The sequence below is a fragment of the Ochlerotatus camptorhynchus genome, unplaced genomic scaffold (genome assembly GCF_037179485.1).
Source record: "Ochlerotatus camptorhynchus isolate MF236.1 unplaced genomic scaffold, CSIRO-AGI_Acam_v1.1 ptg000412l, whole genome shotgun sequence".
Classification (NCBI taxonomy): domain Eukaryota; kingdom Metazoa; phylum Arthropoda; class Insecta; order Diptera; family Culicidae; genus Ochlerotatus; species Ochlerotatus camptorhynchus.
Window position 1 is genome coordinate 1,220,159 of NW_027040898.1, and position 21,730 is coordinate 1,241,888.

General features: G+C 40.0%; 1 protein-coding gene across 1 annotated transcript in view; it reads left to right on the forward strand.

The window, feature by feature from the left end:
• Positions 1 to 1,702: 1,702 nt before the first annotated feature.
• The window catches only part of LOC135710983 (hemicentin-1-like), a 277,039-nt gene continuing 257,011 nt past the window's right edge, over positions 1,703 to 21,730 (forward strand). The window contains exon 1 of the mRNA XM_065233722.1: positions 1,703 to 2,525. The gene's annotated coding sequence lies outside the window, so the exon portion shown is untranslated. The remainder of the gene's footprint in view (positions 2,526 to 21,730) is intronic.

A 21,730-nucleotide genomic window follows, 5' to 3' on the forward strand; every position in this document is an offset into this window, starting at 1 on the left:
TTATTGTGCTGTGGAAGAGCTTGGGGTTAAATCCATGATTTTCTGCTCAGTAAGCAAAATCGATCCCTCCAGGGTCATCGAGCATCTCATAATCCACAGCACTTCGCGTCAAAGCACGAATATATGGATGAACTATCTATTATTGAATAACTATTATTTACGATAGTTACATAAAAGAAATAAAATATAAATTACAAACAAAACGTGACAACTAAAATTTCAAAAAGATATTCTTACAAATATATTTCACTCAACCAGGAATCTCAAAACCATTAGGCGCTATAATGATACTCTGCACATGTTAGACACAAGAAGAGGCCAAAAAGCAAGTGTCCGACAAACAAAATCCGCCAAATCCACTTGCAGGCACAATCAATGATTCTACGAATCGCGAGCGCTCACGAATCATAAAACCGCTGACTGCGACACTCTGAAAACGAAATTGACAGGCTCCATGCGCTAAACACCCGCCCTTCAATCTCTTCCCGCATCCAAAAACACAAATCTCCATTACAACATCTAAAGAATTCAAAACTCCGAAAATCACTCATCTATAGCTAGTGAGAGGAAGCAACCCTGGATGCAAGCATTCTTCATGATACACTTTTTCTGTCTATCTGTCTATTAGGCCTGTGGACATGCGTTAGCTTCGAAACTTCTAACCAAACTGGGAAAATTTTCAGATCACAAAAAAAAACTTGAAAAAAAATTTCAAAGGTAATTACTAGTAAAATAAATATTGATTATTTTACACAAAAACGAGCAAGTAATATTAAATCCCTTGTATCGTATGCTAATGCTAATTGACTGTAACAAAAATAATATGCTTAAAAAAATAAAATATTAATAAAATTATATGCTAAATTTACTAGAAGATCATTACTTTATTGGTGAGAAGTTTCTTATAAGCCCTCCCAGTTCCTCTGTATACAGAACAAATCTGATACTATAATCGGAATTGCTCAGTCTGCATGAATCAGCCGATTTCATCAAGGAAGTTCTATTAACAACCAAGAATTAATCGTTTGAGGCATACTGAAGCATCCAGAAGGTGATATGTGTCACTATAGGAAATTATCATCGTTGCAAATATAAAGAGATTAAATATAACCCTTTGCTTCAGTACCGTCAACCTCCATGTCCATGGGGAGGGACCACGCGATAGCTTAGGCAATAAGATTCCTGAAAACTCAAATCACAATTTCGTGTGTACTCAAATGCATCACTCCGCACATCTATGCATTCATTTCCACAACATTGCCATATACGTCGCATGTTCACACTACATCGCTTGACATCACAAAACATAATCTGCGTCCCCTTTAATTTCCCTGCCGATTCGTTCTGTTTAGGGGAAACACCGGACCGCTTCACTCCAATTTTCCGTGTACCGCATGAATCCCGTACGGTTCATCCAGTGTAGGGCAAATTTTCCGTGTACTCTCAGCAGGACAGGTTCCCTCTCATGCTCCGGCTGCGTATAATGCATCATGCATCATGTGTTTTGGTTGCTCGTCGCTCGCTGGTGGAAATATCAAAGAGCTGGAGAAAATCCTAATCGATACCTTTGCGAACGGGAGAGCATCAGCGAAGCTGGGTGGAAAAATCTCTGCTCGCTTCGGCACAGTCGGAAAACGCATCCTTGAGGACTCCGGCCGAGTTCGTGCAAAGGAATCTCTCAGTTTTCCTACGGCTGCTGACGGTGGCGCAACACGCTGTATCGGGATTAGGATTTGCGTTCACGACGAAACGTCGCTGGGTGTTTTTTGTTCTTCTTCCCTCTAATGTGTGTTCATAAAAGTGCGACCATTACAAAAATAGCCTAATGCTGTGGAGAGTCTGGCTGTGAGGGCCAAAACAAAACGGCCAAGACGGACGACGGGGAGGACGTTCTCCATTTCGCTAATAAAATTTTCCTCGCATGATTTGGTCACGGCTTGTCGCATCGCGGTGTTCGATTTCGCGGGTGCGCTCGATTCGGGGAAGGTGATTAGCGTGGGTGTTCTTCGGTGGATGGTTCTGGGAATGCAGGGGACGATTGCTCATGCTACAGGGGAATAGACGCGTGAAAAGCCGAACGCGGTGCGGAGTAGGGCAGTTTCAATTTGAATTGTGGTGAAAAATAAAAAGCTTCTGAACTAACAGGAAGTATTAACAAAAGGCAGCGAGAGAGTAAGAATGAAGGGAGCGGTTCTCGGGGTGGCAGCAGTGGTGAGACGTTCAAAAAGTAGTGGAGTGTTTTGAGCACGAAGGCATAATTTTCCTTGGTAAAAGGCAGTGACGACCGAGAAGAAAATGTTGAAACGTGAATAAAAGCCTTGCTTTTCCGTGTCCCTTTTCTTTGGATGATGTACAACCGAAAACAAGCTCCGTACATCACAGTGAATTATTTTTCAGACGATTGTCGAGCTAGCGGAGCGTTCAGCCAAAAGTTTACTAGATCAAAAGTTCTTTCTTCCCTCGGCACGCATACATCGGAAACTGGCAGGTTACATGTGATATCGACGTGGGAATTTATGACCCAGGTACATAGCTATATATTTCTACTTACCCACTGAGCAGTAGCACCTACCCCAACGAATGCCAAAGCAACTGGAGCAAATAGGTAGATGATGTAAAAAAAAAACACATGAACCAACAACAAATGGCCGTAAGGGTTGCATGACTTGGAGAAGTGTAATTTGAATACGGCCGAGTGGTTCCTTCTTTATTTTACGAGAGGACCCCATGGAGCAAAGACGCACCGACGTTAATAAAATATCGGCTCTGCTTAGGCAACCTTCACCCTGGCGGCATACCTTTCTGCCTCGGTGTTTGTTGTTGTTGTTGCTGCTCAGTATCATATTGATTGTATGTTGTGTACGGGTGAAGCCAGGAGTAGTCCGGGTGTACTCCAACAGTAGCCGAAGGATGTTTAATGTTTGTCTGTCTGGAGGAATATGCCGTACCTTTATTACGCCTCACCCAACCAGGAAAGGTAGGATTTTCTAACGATTGTGAAAGAAAGCTGTGCACATTCTGATTCTGAAATGTAGTGTTGGAAATGTATTCAATGATTCATTTTACGAATCAAATTGGTTTCGACACAGATAGCCTTGCCAGTCAAAGCGCTATATTACCAAGTCAGAGGATTACCGGTCCAGTATAGAAAACTTTGGTTTGGGTTTGAACTTGTCACCAAAATACATATATTCTTGCATTTGGTTGGCATAGATAGCTCTCAATTGATAAATTTGAAACTGAAGCACTTTTTCTGTTTGTTTATTTAATCCTTTGTCTGATCTTGGGGTCAATTTGACGCCAGGCCACTTGAAAGGCTGCAACTTTTTTATTTGTCGATGGATTTTACCAATTATTTCGTGACTCGCGTCCACTAGAGCTCTATAATATAAGATGAAATAAGCTTCAAAATACTTGAAAATATATTGGAAACATTTTATTAAAATACTTACGTTGTTTGTAGCATGGGGTCAATTTGACCCTAAATTCAAACTGCCGTATCTTAACGAATTTTAAAGGATTTCTGAAATTTCAAATGATTGGCAAAGTAAATTTAATTAACTTTATGTTTAAATTGTCAGGCTTTTTTTCGAGGGATTCTCCCCTTGAAAAAAAAGCTCGGGGAGCGGTCTTATTTTAATGTTAGAAATGCTTATATCACGAGATCCTAACTATAAAGCTGGGTTTAGATAGGGCAAGTCAAATGATCAAGTCAGTTGAATTCAACTGACTTGAACGCGAATTGAACGTCTAAACCATGCCATTCAACTGACTTGATCAACACACTTGAATTGAAAAAAGTTGAACCAGGCTCAACTTTTCAAGCCAATTGAATTCAACTGAGTTGATCATTTGACTTGCCTAGTCTAAACCCAGCATAAAGGATGTTGTTGCTCTAGTCTGATATTAATTTATTAATTATTAGTTCGAAATTCTCTCACCTGGCAGCGCTAGTGTGCCATTCATTTTGAATTGTTTCTTCTAACTCAACATCTTGACTAGATAGAAGATTCGCGTCTTCGGAAAAGTTGTTGAGATAAAAAAAATTTGTTTAATGGTAGAGAGTTCAGCTCAGAATTAACTCACCAGACGGTGCTAGTGTGACAATAATTTTTAATTGTTCGCTCTAATTTAATATATGAACTAGATAGAAGGTTTCCGTCTTGATGAACCATCTAATGGTAAAGAGTTCAGTTCAGTTCATCCACTCACCAGGCAGCACTAGTGTGACATTCATGTTGAATTGCTTGCCCTCAGATGGACTAGGTAGAAGGTTTCCGTCTCAAGACCTATATAGTGGGACAAAACTCTGCTCAGAATCCACTCAGCCGGCAGCGTGACATTGATTTTGAATTGATTGCCCTAACATAACATCTGGAAGGTTGCCGTCATGGGCATGTTCAGATGAACTAGATCTATTCTATGGCAGGGACGTAGTGAGGGTTTACTGCGTCCTTGGTAAACCATAAAAATTATGCTCTTTGTCATTTTTTACGTAAGTATTTGTATTGCAAGTATTTTACATAATTAATTTTAAATATTTGACCTACGCCAATACATACAAGATTGTGCTATGTCAACATTTTGGTTCGTGCCATTCCATAGCAAAAAGTTATAGTGGTACTCAGAGTCAGAATTTCGTAAAAAAATTTAGTTTTGTTCCTTATCGCAAAATATAAGACCTATATATATATATTTTTTCATTTCGTCGTTAGGGTGGTCCAAAAAATCGTTTTTGTCAAAAATGACTTTTTTCAAAGATTTTTAACTTTTGAACCACTGCACAGTGGGCAAACATTGTCAATACCACGACTAAATTGATTTTCTTGGCTGTCAAACGGTTTCTGTCAACATGTTGTACATATTCTTAAAGGAAAAACTCTGTTAAATCCAGGGCTGTTACAAGATTTTCTTAATTTGATCCGCGAAATCCGCGGTTTCTCAAAAGAAATCCGCGACTTTAAATACTAATCCGCGACAAAAAAAACTGTTTTCATTTCCTAAAAATACCATTTATATACTACTACATGGCATTTCAAGCTTATTGCTTATAGCATATTAGATTTTTGTCTGCTCTCAACTTAGTGTTCTTTGAAGTACTTTCACATTTTAATTGAGAGCTTTCTATGCCAAGCCGAAAAATTAATAGTCCGGACGGGAAACGAACTCAGTCGCCTCCAGCTTTGTAGCTGCGCCTTTACCGACTGAGCTAAAGGAGTATCGTTTGTAACGGTTCTATAACATTCCCCAGAAAACCATTCCCTAGAAAACCATTCCCCAGAATGCACCATTCCCCAGAAAAACATTCCCCAGAATGTACCATTCCCTAGAAAAACATTCCCAAGAATGTACCATTTCCCAGAAAAGTTGATGAAATTAGTAATTTTCACTTTTCTTTTCTTTTTTACTATTGATAATACACTAAGTTTACTTTTATGGAACTATGTATTTATCAATTCCAAACCATTTTTAGCTCTTTATAAAATGACAACCTTCAAGTTTTCGAGCACTTCGTTCATCATTTAATAAGTCAAAGGGTCTATTATGCAATCCAATTCCATCAGTCGGAAACTGTTAAACCTTATCGAAGAATTGTTCGATCTGAGTTGAAGAATTTCTCGTGATGGATTAAAAAATCGGTGCATGGAACGTTGAACTACCGATTACAAATTTATAACATTGTTACACTCGTTATTATACCAAATGGTCATTACCCCGAATCCCTTGCGAAAAGCTATTGATTGTATATTTTCCTTATATATTATAAGAAGGGAATATTCCCTTCTTTATCATACATCCAAAGAATTAATTATTTCGAGTTCATATATTTTCAAAGAAGAAAATATTCCCTCCTTTATCATATATTTAGCGAAATAATGATGTTTTCTTTTATATATTTAAAGAAGGGAATTTTCCCTTCTTTATCGTACATCCAAAGAATTAATTATTTCCTTTTGTTATATTTTCAAAGAAAGTAATATTCCCTTCTTTATCGTTTATCCAAAGAATTAATTATTTCCTTTTCTTATATTTTCAAAGAAGGGAAAACCCGTTGATCCATTAAGGTCTCCTAAAACCCCTTGACCCATTAAGAAGTTTTTCTTCTATACACGAAAGAAGATTCCAGGAGTGACTATAATAAACAAAAATAGTAAATCTAATACATGTCATATTTTTCTGGGGAATGGTTCATTCTGGGGAATGGTTCATTCTGGGGAATGGTTCATTCTGGGGAATGGTTCATTCTGGGGAATGCTTTTCTGGGGAATGGTGCATTCTGGGGAATGAGATTCTGGGGAATGTTATAGAACCATTTGTAACATTTGAAAAAAAAAAATAACAATGTATAGTATAAATTCTGAGTAATTAGTGAACATAATAAAATACTATAAGATTCTATTGAATAATACCGGCCTAAATTTGATGAAACATTATTTAAAAAAAAAAATGAAAAAAAGTTAACCTTTGCGTTTCTGACGTATTATGCTGTTCTAAATGTTCTAGTTAATTTGGCTGTAGTTTTCTCATATTTTGACGGATTCAAACCAAACACCCTGCACATAATTGAGAAATTACCAGCGATTCATAAGACACCCTAAATGTTCACGTCGTGTTCTGTATTTACACGGATATTCCTTGGTGTCTGTCCAATGGTGAGACATTTTCATTATTTTTTTATATCTACTATGAACCTATTCGTAGTCAAATCATAACCGAATTGTTTATGTGACTTTGTAAATTGTCGAGGACATCAGTTGATTTGTTCTACTAGATCAAACAAGGCTGCAATAATGTCTGTAGTATCGAAAAATGTTCAATCAGATTCAAAGTGTCTATGTGGATCATGCATGATCTATTTCCGAGTAATCCAGATGTTGTAGGTTCTTCAAATCGTCCTGGAGTTCAAATAATTTGATCTACTAGATGAACCGAGATTGAGACAATATCTTTAGTATCGAAATATTTCGCGGCAGATGCACAGTGTCTATGTGGATCATGAATGAACTATTGCTATGTATAGCAGATGTTTTAGGATCTCTAAATCATTCTGGAGTTCAGATGATTTATTCTACTAGATCAACCACGACTGGAATGAAGTCTGTAGTATCGAAATATGTCTAAACATCTTCATAGTGTCTATATGGATAATGATTTATTTCCACGTATACCAGATGATTTAGGTTCTCCAAATCGTCCTGCAGTTCAGATGATTTGTTTTACTAGAACAACAAAGACTGCGATAATATCGAAATATCGATATGGAAATCCTAGAACATTTGACATGCACGAAAATAGGTCGGGCACGATCCACATAGACACTTTGAATCTGTTTGGACATATTTCGATACTACAGACATTATTGCAGTCTTGGTTGATATAGTAGAACAAATCAACTGAACTCCAAGACGATTTAGAGAACCTAGAATATCCGATATACATGTCAATTACTCGAATATATACGATTCGTGTATAATTTGATAACGAAAAATGTTATGTTCATATTGAAAATAAAAAAAACCATGAAAAAGTGGAATTGAGATCATTTATCGATTATTTGCAGGGTGTTTGGTTTGAACCGGTAAAAAATTGAGAGCCAAATGAACAACAAAATTGATGGCAGCAAAATAATCCGGGACGGAAAGGTTACAATGAATTCCACAATTTTTGTGACAGCACATCAGTCCCTTCGCGATTTTCGCGACATCTTTTAATGTTTCCGCGATTTTCGCGACTGAAAGTACAAATCCGCGAAAATCCGCGAAAATCGCGAAATCAGCGAAATTCGTGAAATCCACGCCTGTTGTAACAGCCCTGTAAATCGAGTGGTGGTGGTCTCATTGGCCGGAGAATTTTGCCTGTCGAGATATACGGCCGGGATCAACCCGAGTTCCTGGTAAAGTAGGAAATGTCACTATCTATCGACATAGTTTTGCATCTTACTTTACGTATATTACTAGAAATGTATAGTACTAAGTATAAATGGTGTAACGACACTATATACGCCCTCAGGAAACCTCTACTGGCCCAAAGAAAGAACCGGAACGACGTGGCGTGATGAAAGCGTATTTAACATGAAAACTATGTTTTGGAAAGCGTTTTTAACATGAAAACTATGTTTTGGAAAGCGTTTTTAACATGAAAACTATGTTTTGGAGTACAATGGCTATATTCTGGTTCTCCGGATAAAACGGATTGACCGATAAAGTGGCCACATTATGAAGATTGTCCTAGATCCTTGCGATTTTTTATATATATTGGTCAGATAAAAGCGTATTTAATATGAAAACTACACCCAACCGAGGGATATAAGATTCGCTTACAATTATGTGGGATTCATCATCAGAATATTAAATGAATCAAAATATAAAATCCTTATTAAATTCGCTTTGGTCTCGTGATTCTGAACAACATACAAAAAATCACAAGGTTCTAGGGTATTTTTATAATGTCACTTTATCGGTCAATCCAAACTATCCGGTGAACCAGAATATGGCCGTTATGTTCCAAGATATATATTCAATGTTAAATACGCTTTGACTTCATGACTCTGAACGACAAAGAAAAAAAAACCGCAAGGATCTAGGACAATTTTTAAAATGTGGCCACTTTATCGGTCGTTCCGGTTTCTCCTTTGGGCAGTAGAGGTTCTCTGAGGACGTATATGGTGTCGTTACACCATTTATACTTAGTACTATTAATTTACAGAAATAAACGTAAAGTAAGATGCAAAACTATGTCGATAGATAGTGGCCATTCCCATTTTACCGGGAACTCGGGTTGATCCCGGCCGTCTATCACGACAGGCAAAATTCTCCGGCCAATGAGACCACCACCACTCGATTCAGCAGAGTTTTTCCTTTAAGAATATGTACAACATGTTGACAGAAACCGTTTGGCAGCCGAGATATTCAATTTAGTCGCGGTTTTATCAATGTTTGCCCTCTGTGCACTGGGCCGATTGCAAACATCAACATATCAAATTTAAGGTAGTTAGAAACGCTTTTTAGAAAAAAAAAATTAAAATTATATTCTAAAATTGAGATTTTGTATTGAAAAACATTGATTGTATTTGGTGTTTATTGTTTTCATGGTTTGTACACAGAGGGCGCAATCTGTTTTTTTTTAATGTTTTTCCTTGAAAATGTAGGCTTTTTACAAAACATATCAAACAATCGGGGACGTTTTTTTTTTTCGTTTTTGAGTTATATATCGTTAGTTTTGAAGTTATCAAGTTTTGGGTTTCCGCTCAATACTCCTATGCGACTAGACTACCATGCGTCTCCATTGATTTAAAGCGACTGTAACATGGTCACATTATCTATACTTATTGCAATTTCTGAACCTAGACTACCATGGCATTCATAGAGACTTGAATCAAATTTATTGATTACTTTTAGGTTTCATAAATTATCACAGTGATTCATAGCATGGTAAATAAAGATGCATAGGGGATCAATTAAATTTAGGTAATAAATCTTTCACGGGCTATATGGACCTTCATATCGACATCCATTTGGACTAGATTCAATGCTTTGATAAGACAATCTTATTCCAACTATGCACATAGTAGGTTTGAAATAAGATTCGTTTATTTGTTATGTATTTCATATATTTTTTGATTATAGTCATAAAACATGCTTGAAGATAATTTCACAGTTTCACAGAATGTTCTTCTTCCGAGCACGAGAATCGTTTCACAATAACATAATCTTCATTTTCTGGCCTAAAACTATGATATGACTTAGTTGGAAATTTGCTTATAACGGGTTTTAAGTTTGGTTTCCATTGCTCTGCAACAAAACCCATAATCGGGGTGGCCAGACCTACCGGTTTATCGGTAGCCCTAGCGATTTTCGGGACGATAGGCTAAAAACTACACATTTTTCACTTTTCCTACCGAGAATCACAGATTTTTAGTAATCTTGAAAAATGTTCAATACCTGTGTTTTGTTTCCGTGTAGTCAGCATTAGAATTAGAAATACTGATTTCAACACGTTTAAAGCAGAAGAAATGAAGGACAATGTATTGTTCTGCAGCAGAGTCCCCCCCAGTTCACCATTACTTGACCTTACCAAAAATGGTTAAAATTTGTATATGATCCATGCTAAACTTTGACTGAAATGGTTATGGAACTTTGCAGGAACGTTTGTGTGATACAGTTTTAACCTTATGTATTGTGGTTTTTTCGAAGTGAACCTTTCAAATAATGGGTTGTTAAGAACCATTACCATTCCAAATTCTTGTTTTCTCCATACATTTTTAGGGAAGGAATTATATTGAAACAATTTTATTTATGATTCGAGAACTTTAATGCCTTGCAAAAAGTTAATGAAGATCATGTGTCAAATGAAATGTATAAACGTTCACACATACCTTTTATGCATTCTTATAGGACCCATGTAGTTTGTCTTATGGAATGTATAAGGCTGATCTTTTGGCAAAAATGTATAAGACCAATTCCACGCCAAATCGGTCAGTCACCAAACTTGACTATCTTCGATCTGGATGATACTTGGCCCATATTTTCAGTATGATAGACCAAGTATTTTCCGCAGGAGAGGAGACCCTTTTGACTCAAGGGTAATTTTTGAAAAGGGCCTATGTGTAAAAATGTAGTTCGAAAACAGTTGGTTGTAGAAAAAAATTACTAAGAAGGAGTTGTAGGAAACTAATAAGGCCTTATAAAATAAATATACACGGATTTTTTTTTTCGTTTTTTTAACAAAAAAAAAAATTAAAATAAACCTCAAAATTCAAAAAACAAAAAAAAACCTATTTTTTTTTGTTTTAATTTAAATTTTTATATAAAAACTTGAATAGAAAACAGAAGTTTTGAAAACAACTCCAGGATGGACAAACTTTTAATAAAAAAGTTATTCTAAGAGCAACTTTTAGTGTATTTTTGAAACTTTCATTATTTACGGCAAAATGTTCAGTTTGATGTCAGTATATGATTATAAAAATCATTCCAATCTATAGTGCTCATATCAATAAACTTCCTAAATGTAACCGTTTTCGAGATATTTCAAATTTACTTTCATCAAAATCAGTTTTTTGTAGAAAATATGCCTTTTTCGTAAGTTGTACGTGATTGTCCATCAAATATGATAAGTTTTGCAAGATATGCATGTACTTACCTTCAACTTACCCTTGCACCAATAGACTATTGGAAAATTGGTTTTAAACTTATAAGATAAATAAGATAAATAAATGAAATACCCATGCGTTTTTATTTGCATCTTACATTTACTACTTTCGATCGTCTTTAATAATAATAATTTGTACATAAACCTTTTCGTTGGATATATTTTTATTTGATGAACTTTTGATTGGAATGTTTTTACATGTCATGAATGGTGTGTTCTTCGTCATTCGAAAATAGTTTCGCGGATATTTTATTTTCGGAAATCGGAACTATACAGTGATATTTTCTTGTACCTGGGATCGTTTTGGCCTTTTCAAAAATGCTTTTCCGTTCTGCAGCCCCCTGTTCGTATTCCTTTTGTGACACAAAACAAAATGACATTTTTGTTAAATAATCATTACTCTTCTGGTTAGCCCATGCATATAACTCTGCTGCACTTGTGATTGGATGTTCGTGTTCTACAGCCACACTTTCGTTCCTTGCCATTCGTTTTAATGTGCCACCAATCGCGTCACATGGTCCCTTGCCATGCGAAGTTGCAAAAAAGTGCCATTCAACATCAAAATTGTACTTCGTTTTAAATTTACAAAGACTTGCAAAGTTTTTGCTATTTTTATATTGGGATGCAGATCCATCAGACATAAACATCGCTTTTTTTACTTGTATTTTTGTTTGCAAAAAGGTCAGTAATTTTGAAATAAATACTTGCACCGCAATTGTATCGCGTTTTAAAACTTCAGAGATTACGATCAAACTTAAATTTTTAATTGTACCTGATTATGAATAATAAATGCAAAAAGGATGAATAGTAGCTTGTTGATTATTCCAGTAACTACTTTGGGCAACAATGAATAATTTTCGGAAAAATCACAAATTATGACAACTTCTCCATTTTTAAGAGTATTCTTTGTATTTCTCAAGAAACTAGACTGCTGAGTTTTAATATAATCATGGGATACCAGTTTTTTCAACTTTTCGCATAAATAAGGAACAAATCCATCTACTGGTTTTACAAGTTTCTCTAAACTACATCGATCAGTTGAAACCCATTGTTCAAAACATATTTCAGACATACCCTGTTCCTCGAATTTTTCTGAAAAACTTCTTTCAAAATCTGAGAGACCTGGACAACGTTCGGATTCGCGGAGATAACAATGTTTAGTTCTGGATGATGAACTGCATAATATTTCTTCAAAATAATGGTTGAAATCTTTTTCGAATGAATATTTTCTAAGACAATGAAGCATTAAATTAATATTTTCATGGATGGTACAAACACAAATATTGTGAGAACCTGAACTACCAAGTAATTTGCAATGCTTTGGTTTTAGTGCTGCAAATGAACTAAATCCAATGCTATTTTTACTAACTTCTTGAAATTTAATAAAAGCTTCTCGCAATGTACAAACTAAAAGTCGCTTTTGAATAAGAATTTTCTTACCTTCCTTCTTCACTGAAACGTAATCGTTTAGTCCTGGCAATACCTCGTTTTTAATTTCGCGATCGTTGGTGGTGGCCAATACTCCTTTCCCGTTTGCCAAGCATCGAGCTTGCAATACAATGTATTTATTTGTTTCAAACTCGTCCATTACCGTTTGCGTTGACCAAGATTTCGGCAAAATCGTCAGAATCCTTATTTGATCGTCTCTCGATGAACCTGGATCAGCAAATCTCTCCTTCAGTTGTCCGATCATCTCATTGTGTTCCGCAGCTTTCAATTTTAGTTGCTCCAGGTCATCTTCTTCCGCTTGAAAACTGAAGATGCGTGTCTTAATGCCATTGGTAATGTCCATATACTTTCTCCGGGGATAGTTAACATTCTGGATTTTTTTTTTGTCAATATTGGCGATACGTTGATACCAGCTATGCCCTTGTTGGATAGCTCAATATTATGCATCCTGGAAAATTGTTGCTCTCCACTATCCTGAGATGATGCTGTTGTTATTGACGTAGTTGATGGTATTTCTTCGAGGCCATGTCGAGATGTAGATGGCTGCGGCTCCGCGATGTCCATGACTGACGATTGCACTTCTAGTTCCAGATTTTCAGCACATGGTTCGAATCTATTTAAATTCAAGCGACACGTATCACAGATTGATAGAGATGTATCCAAATTAAATTTCCACTCTAGGAACTTATGTTTTTCAATAAAATTTTCGGATAATTTACGAAGCTTTGACGAACACCGTTTATTAGGAAACGGCTTGCAACACTCGACCTTCTTGAATTCCATAGTCAAATTATACTTGTTCACTCAAAAAGATTTTTTTAGTGATGTCTGCTTTCAAAAGGATGGTCATGCTTATATACAAACTTAGGTACCATTTGGATATTCAGGTATAAATATTGTTTTGGTATTGAAGCTACTCTAACAGAGAAGCTCTTGTTTTCATGAAAAATACCATGGAAGACATTATAATGTACCTAAAATAATAAGATGGATAGGTACATCAATATTAACAAATTAAATAGGATGAAACTACGCTTGATAATGAAAATAAGTGCAACTTAACTTGTGTTGGTTTCTATATTTAAAGAATAGTGTTTTCATTTCCCCTGTAAATTCTAAACGGGTTGTCTGATCGTTCAATCGTCAAAAGACAAACTGAAGGTAAATATATGTGTATCTAGCTAAACTTATCAATACTGATGGAGAATCACGTATAACTTACGAAAAAGGCATATTTTCTACAAAAAACTGATTTTGATGAAAGTAAATTTGAAATATCTCGAAATTGGTTATATTTAGGAAGTTTATTGATATGAGCACTATCGTTTGAAATGATTTTTTATAATCATATACTAACATCAAACTGAACATTTTGCCGTAAATAATGAAATTTTCATAAATGCCTCAAAAGTTGCTCTTAGAAAAACTTTTTTATTAAAAGTTTGTCCATCCTAGAGTTGTTTCAAAACTTCTGCTTTCTATTCAAGTTTTTATAAAAAAATATAAAAAAAAAAATCAAAAATAGGTTTTTTTTTTGTTATTTGAATTTCGAGGTTTATTTTTATTTTTTTTTTTGTAAAAATAAACGAAAAAAAAACTTTGTGTATATTTTTTTAATAAAGCCTTGTTAGTTTCCTACAACTCCTTCTTAGTAAATTTTTTCTACAACCAACTGTTTTCGAACTAATTTTTTTTTTAAAGTATGTGTGCAAAAGCACATAGGCCCTTTTCAAAAATTACCCTTGAGTCAAAAGGGTCTCCTCTCCTGCGGAAAATACTTGGTCTATCATAAATATTGGCAAAGTATCATCCAAATCGAAGATGGTCGAGCACGATTTCAGGTTTTTTCAGCTCATTCTGGATGGAATCCCTCATAAGTGAAACCCATGATTAAAATAATTGATTATCGTTTCGTGAACACATACGCCAACAGTATGTGTGCCACTCGTTCTTGCCAGACTGCAATGCTTAGGGCGGTAGCTTGCAAACATTGAAAAACCTGTTTTAGTTGTGGGATATTGATCTTTGAAAATGGCGTAAGTCTCTTGCAAATTGCAAATGATGTAGTGGTAAGCGTGATTACCTCTCACCCCAGCCAGCAGGCCTGGGTTCAATCCCAGTCAGCGTCATCGGGATTTTCTTAGGCATAACATCTATGATTGCGCCTTCCTTTCGGAACGGAAGTAAAGCCGTTGGTCCCCGGTTCATGGTTGATGGGTCGATAGGTAGGGTCCAGGTGTGGGAGCTGCCTCCCTGGCGTCGTTAACATTGGTGCTAAGTACGGAAAACAAGATCGACGGAAAACAAATCAAAGAACAATTTTTTGACGTAGGACTACGTCTTTGATTTCTATATGGGGGTACACTTTGTGAAAACCGAAAATGGAACATGTAACAAATTAAGAAAGATTTTGAACGTTAATAACTCAGCTGCCCCTGGTCCAATTTCAATAATTTTATCACCAATCGATCAAAAATATGGCTACGCATTGATAACAATGTTTCCGAATGTTGATTTTCAACAAGAAACTATTGAAAAACTGGTAAATGTCCAGCATTGTCCAAAAACGTCGAATTAACTAACAAATCCACCAATTACCTACATGCATATGCTGCTTCCCCAACACAGTCGTCAGAGAGTAGTATGTAGACGAAACAAGTCGAAGTGGCATTCGCCTCCAATCCTCGGGCGCGTGCGAATAGGGAGGATGAAATTGCGTAATATTTTGCACACTCATCGCCATATTCAGAACCAAACGCAAGTTCTTCGAGATAACCACCATCCGTCGTCTGGCTCGCCGTTGCGGTGTCTGACGTATCTCCGGTCTGATTTACGAGGTGTGCTGAAGGCGTTCCTGAAAAATGAGATCCGTGATGCTGTCACCTACACTAAACATGTCAAGCGTAAGCGGCCATGGATGTCATCTACGTTTTGAAGTGACAGAGACGCACTCTGTTTGGTTTCGGAGGTTAAATCATCACCAACTTTGGTAACAAAACGGCTCTTTTCAGGGCCACCAAGCTTATTACAGAAAAGAGTAGGAATAGAATTCATCTGACTGTTTGTCCATATTCAGAACCAACGACCACACAAAATGCTCATGTAATCAAACTGGAAGCAGGGGTACAAATTATATTGATTAACCTTGATCAACTTTGAATCGCCACGACCGGATATTTTCGATGGAAGAAGCAACAATCTAGCATCTAATTCGACGAAGACGGCAGGAAACATTTGTGAAGCCGAGTTATTTACGAAAGAGAGTGTCGATGAAGAGAATCGATCAATGTAGATAGGACTTATTGAAAAGTGACGGGAGATTTATTTTCCGTACTGAGCTCCAATGCTACCGACGCCAGGGAGGCAGCTCCCACACCTGGACCCTACCAATCGACCCATCAACTCAACCGGGGAAAAACGGCTTTACTTCCCGATGGAAGGCGTGATCAGAGATGTTATGCCTTAGAACATGCCGGACTGCGATTGGACCCAGGCCTGCTGGGGTGAGAGGTAATCACGCTAACCACCGGCGCCGATATCTTTCAAAGTGCAGGAACTCAGCGATGAGTAAATTTGCCTCATGTTTTCCCAGTTTTTCCCAGGATTTTCCAGGAAAAAATTCCCGAATTTGAGAAAAGTAAAGATTGGATTCACTCAGTCTATTGGTACTACTCCGAGACTGAATAAAATTTTCGTCAATCTCCTCATTTTCTGGCAGATTTTTTAGGTTTTCCACAGGAAACCATGAGACAAATTTACTCATCGCTGAATTCCTGCACTTTTAGCGATTATGGGTGAACTAAACTCAAATTTGGGTCGTTCTCATTCGCCGTGTACGCAAAAGGAAAAGAGCCAGTGTCGCTACTTGATAGCCAACTACTCATAATGGGAGGAGTCTTTGTAGCTTTTATACCCCTTGGTTGTACATCATTCTGCTTCAACCTGAAAAGATATAAAAGAGCTGCTGTATCATTCGCTGCCAGACTGTTGAGCAGTTCAGTCGATTTGAATTCTCTCTAGTTTCGTTCGTTCGTTCGCAAGTCGAATTAGCTCCGCGTTGTATAGTGACGCTCTCGCTGACCCAGCCATGGGTAAGAAATCGCGCGGTAACGCGAGTGCCGGCTTACCGGGAAAACAGACTCTCCCAGGAGACGGCGCGACCACCGAGCCAGCTCAGAAGAAGCAGAAGAAAACCCCATTGCCCGTCCCGACAGGCGTTGCGGACCCGCAGCCGGGGCCTCCCGGAACTAAACGACCCAGACCTGAAGACATCAGCGCCACCGCATCGGCAGCAAAAAAGCTGCTGAGCAACAATCCGTTCTCCGCCCTGCAGAACGGAGCCCAGCCGCAGTCGGACCCTGAGACGGTGCCTAAAAAAGTTAAGTTGCCACCCTTCTATGTGAAGGGCTTCCCTCCCGGGCTATGGGAGCAGCTGGATTTCTACATTAAGCAGGGCCTTCGCTGCACCATTCAACGGTGCACGGAAGGCTACAAACTGATGGTCTCGGCCGAAAATCACTACAACGCAGTCCAGGCCCTCTTGGACAGGATGAAGCTGGAGTACTTCTCCCACGACGTCGAGGCCACCAAGCCGCTGAAAGTGGTGCTGCGCGGGCTCCACGACATGGACACCACCACCTTAATGGACGAGATTAAGGCGAACGGCCTCAAGCCGGTCGAAATCCACAAGATGACCCGCAGCAAGGCCATCAAGTATCGTGACCAGCTCTACTTGGTCCATCTGCAGAAGAACTCCACAACCGTGAAGGATCTCCATACGACACGCACACTGTTCCACATCGTAGTGAAGTGGGAGCGGTATAAGCCAACCCACCGTGGCGTCACTCAGTGCTCGAACTGCCTATTGTTCGGGCACGGCACCAGGAACTGCCGCATGGCCAGCCGCTGCATCAAATGCGGCAAAAACCACAAGATCGACGACTGCGACAGCATCGAGGAAGCCGCTCCCACATGCGCCAACTGCGGTGCTGCCCACAAGGCCACGAGTAAGGCCTGTCCGAAGCGGGCCGAATACGCCGAGATCCGGAAGAAGGCCTCGTCCAACAACCAGCCCGGTCGCAAGAAGGTCCCGGAAAACAACGCGCAGAACTTTCCTCCGTTATCACCGGTCCAACCACGGCCAATTCCAGTGTTGGCGCCGCTCCCGCTCAACCAACAGTTGGCTGCTGCCCAGTCGGCTGCCGCTGCAGTACCCAGTCAAGCCTCCGGCCCATCGACGGATCCCCCTGCTCCGGGATTGGCCGGTACAACCGGTGAAGCTACAGACGATTCTCCGCTGTCAACGGATGAGATCGTCACACTGTTGGCCCAGGCCATCATCATCAAGCGCACCTGCGCAACAAGAACACAACAGCTCCAAGCTATCATCTCCTTCGTCGCTAATTATGGACCGTGAACCCATAAAGATCGCCAACTGGAACGCTCGCTCCGTAGGGGCGAAAAACATTGAGCTTGCAGACTTCCTCCGCAAGCACGACATCGACGTGGGCCTTCTCACCGAGACTCACCTCAAGACCGGTGACAGCTTCTGGCTGCCCGACCACAGCATTGTCCGGCTTGATCGCACCAGCTCCAGGGGGGGCGGTGTCGCGGTCATCATCAAGAAAGGCATCAAGTACTGCACCCTACCCCACTACCGCACTTCCATCATCGAGGCCGTTGGCATAGAGGTGGAAACATCGACCGGAAACGTCCGGTTCATCGCCGCCTACTGCCCCCGGCAATGTACCGTTAGCAATGGTACAGCACAGCAGTCCAAGAACGACCTTGCCATCATAACCCACACCAATGCCCGCTTTGTAATCGGAGGGGACCTGAACGCCCGGCACGAGGCCTGGCGGAACTACCAGCAGAACCAGAACGGCCGCCTGCTATTCGACCATTCCCAGCATGGTCTCTATTCCGTCTGGTTTCCGGACGAACCAACCTTCACATCACCGACGGGCAACCCATCGACGCTGGACCTGTTCTTGGCAAACACCAGATTAGCCAAGCCGGTTGCCGTCAACGACCTGAGTTCGGACCACCAACCGGTGCTGACCGAGCTGGGCTACAACGTGGCCCCTGCACCGTGCCAGCGGAAGGACTACCATCGAGTCAACTGGGTTCAGTTTCGACGCGTGGTCGACCGCCACATCGACGACAACCCACCGCTCGACACAGTGGATGACATCGACCGGGCCCTGGAGGGTCTCCATCAAGCCATATCCGTGGCTGACGAAGAGTGCGTTCGACGAGTTCCTGTGAGGGGTAAGTTTCAAGCAATTGATTCCCACACCAAACTCTTGATTCGGCTCAGAAATGTTCGTAGACGCCAGTTTCAGCGGACTGGGGATCTGCAGCGTAAATACGAAATGGTCGATCTGAATCGGCAGATCGCTTCCAGAATGGTCTCTATCCGGAACGAGAGTTTCGGGCGGCTCGTTCAGAACCTGGACGACCGTTCCAGACCATTCTGGAAGGTTGCCAAGGTGCTGAAGTCTCACCCCAAGCCCATTCCACCACTTAGAGTCAATGACGAACGGCTTATCACCAACGAAGAGAAGGCCAATGCGATTGGGGAGCACATTGCCCAGTCGCATTTGCTTGGCTCTAAAATCCCAAGTCCACTCGAGAACCAGGTTGCGCAGTGCGTCCTGACGTTAGATGCCTCCCCTTGTGCCGTCCCTCCAGAAGAACGGATTACAGAGGAACAAATTTGCTCAGCGCTGAAATACAGTAAGAACATGAAGGCTCCCGGGTTTGACGGAATATTCAACCTAGCGTTGAAAAATCTCAGCCCGAGGGTGCACTCGCTGCTAGCTGCCACCTTCAACAGATGCTTGGAGCTGCACTACTTTCCAAGCATCTGGAAGGTGGCAAAAATCATCCCGATCCGCAAACCTGGGAAAGACCCTTCACTACCGTCAAGCTACAGACCGATTAGCCTGCTCTCAGCGCTGAGCAAGCTGTTCGAAAAATTGATCCTCAGCCGACTAAACAAGTTTGTGGAGGAACATGACATTCTTCTTCCGGAACAGTTCGGGTTCCGCAAGGGGCATTCCACCAATCATCAGCTAGTGCGGGTGATGAATAACATCCGAAGTAACAAAGCTGTATCCAAGTCCACAGCCATGGCCTTGTTAGACGTCGAAAAGGCGTTTGACAATGTCTGGCACGACGGACTTATATACAAGCTTTGTAACTCTAACTTTCCACCATACCTTGTGAAAATCACCCGTAACTATCTCCAGCAAAGGTCGTTCAGGGTGTCGTTGAATAGTTCCCTTTCGGGACAATTTCCGATCCCAGCAGGTGTTCCGCAAGGGAGTCTGCTGGGACCACTGCTTTACAGCATCTACACGTCGGACATCCCTCCTCTAGGAGACGGTTGCGTGTTCTTTCTGTTTGCAGATGACACCGCGATAGCTGTCAAGGGTAGGATGCCTCGTGAAATTACGAACAAGCTCCAACGATGCCTTGACACCTTTACTGATTATGCCACCACGTGGAAAATCAAAATCAACGCCTCGAAAACCCAAGCGATCATGTTCCTTCAAGACAATCATTAAAACTTAAACCGTCTCCCTCCTGTACCGTAATAATGGATGGTACAAGGGTCGAGTGGTCCACTGATGTTACTTATCTCGGGATGTTGTTCGATGAGAAGCTCCTGTTCCGCTCGCACATAGAGAAAACCCTAGTTAAGTGCTCCGCCTTGGTTAGGTGTTTGTATCCGCTCATTTGCCGCAGATCCCGCCTCTCAAGGCAAAACAAACTGGCTGTTTACAAACAGATCATAGCCCCCGCGATCTTCTATGCCGCCCCGGTGTGGGAATCGTGCGCTCAGACCCACAGGAACAAAATCCAGGTTGCACAGAATAGAGTGTTGAGGATGATCCTAGATCGTCCATTCGACACAAGAATAGCAGACCTCCATCAAGAGGCAGAAATTCCCAAAGTAGATTCCAAAATTGATGATATGACAACTAAATTTATTCAAAAATGCAATCTTTCTGAACATGCTTTAATAAGCAATTTGTACATAGTAGGTTAAGTGTATATAGTAGAGTAGGTTAGTTTCAAGCTGTAAATAGTAGTATTAAGTAGTTTCTCTTCAAATTCTAAAAACAAAACAAACCAATCCCACCAAGGTGGTCGACCGTGTACTAAGTCTAGGACTAATTCTGTAAAACAAATTTTGAATTTTGCCCATACCTAAAGATGAAGAAATCATTAAATCACTTAGTAAAAAATTTATATGGTAATCGTCCAAGTTAAACTAAAATAAAGATCATTTAAACTAACTAAAATGGCATTAGCTCATTTTCGCTTCGAACCGTGTGGTGAACAGCAATAGCAGCAGTAGGAAGGTGGTGGCTAGTCCACTCATTCACACCTAACAAGCAACAATGGTCGGTGTCAAACGTGTCTCCCGGCCATCGATGTCGTCTACGCTTTGAAGTGACAGACGAACTCTGTACAGCTTCGGAGGTTAAATCATCATCAACTTTGGCAACAAAACGGCTCTTTTCAGGGCCATCAAGCTTACATCAGTAAAGAGTTGGAATAGAATTTATCTGTGCTTGATTGTCCATATTCAGAACCACAAACCCCCAACGACCACACAAAATGCTTTCCAGAGTTGTAATCTTGTAACCAAACATGGAAGCAGGTGTGCAAGTGATTTTGATTGATTCTCTTAATCAACTTTCTCTTTGAAAAAAATTACTACAAATTTGGTACACCTACAATTCAAAAAACGGAAAGAGTTGAGATAATAGATAATTGATCAATTAAAAGAACTAAATGCTCTTCACATTTATTCCGTCCACTAGCTGTCCTACGTCAAGCTTCCGTTCGTGCCCTTAGGCACAGACCCTTCTACTTTTTTTAAATAAAATTGTTACGTTTTCCTGGACAGGCTCGGCTTATTTTGTCACTACTATCGAAATCACACCCGAATCAAAAATTATTTTGTCACTACTATCGAAATCACGCCCGAGTGATAAAGTTTCTTCTGCTACAGACAGCCTGCTCAGCTTTCTTCCTGGTGTCGTCTCGTCATTATGCCCTTGTCCTCCTGTAGTGTTTTGGCCCGATCCACCATATATTGAGAAACATTGAATTCCTT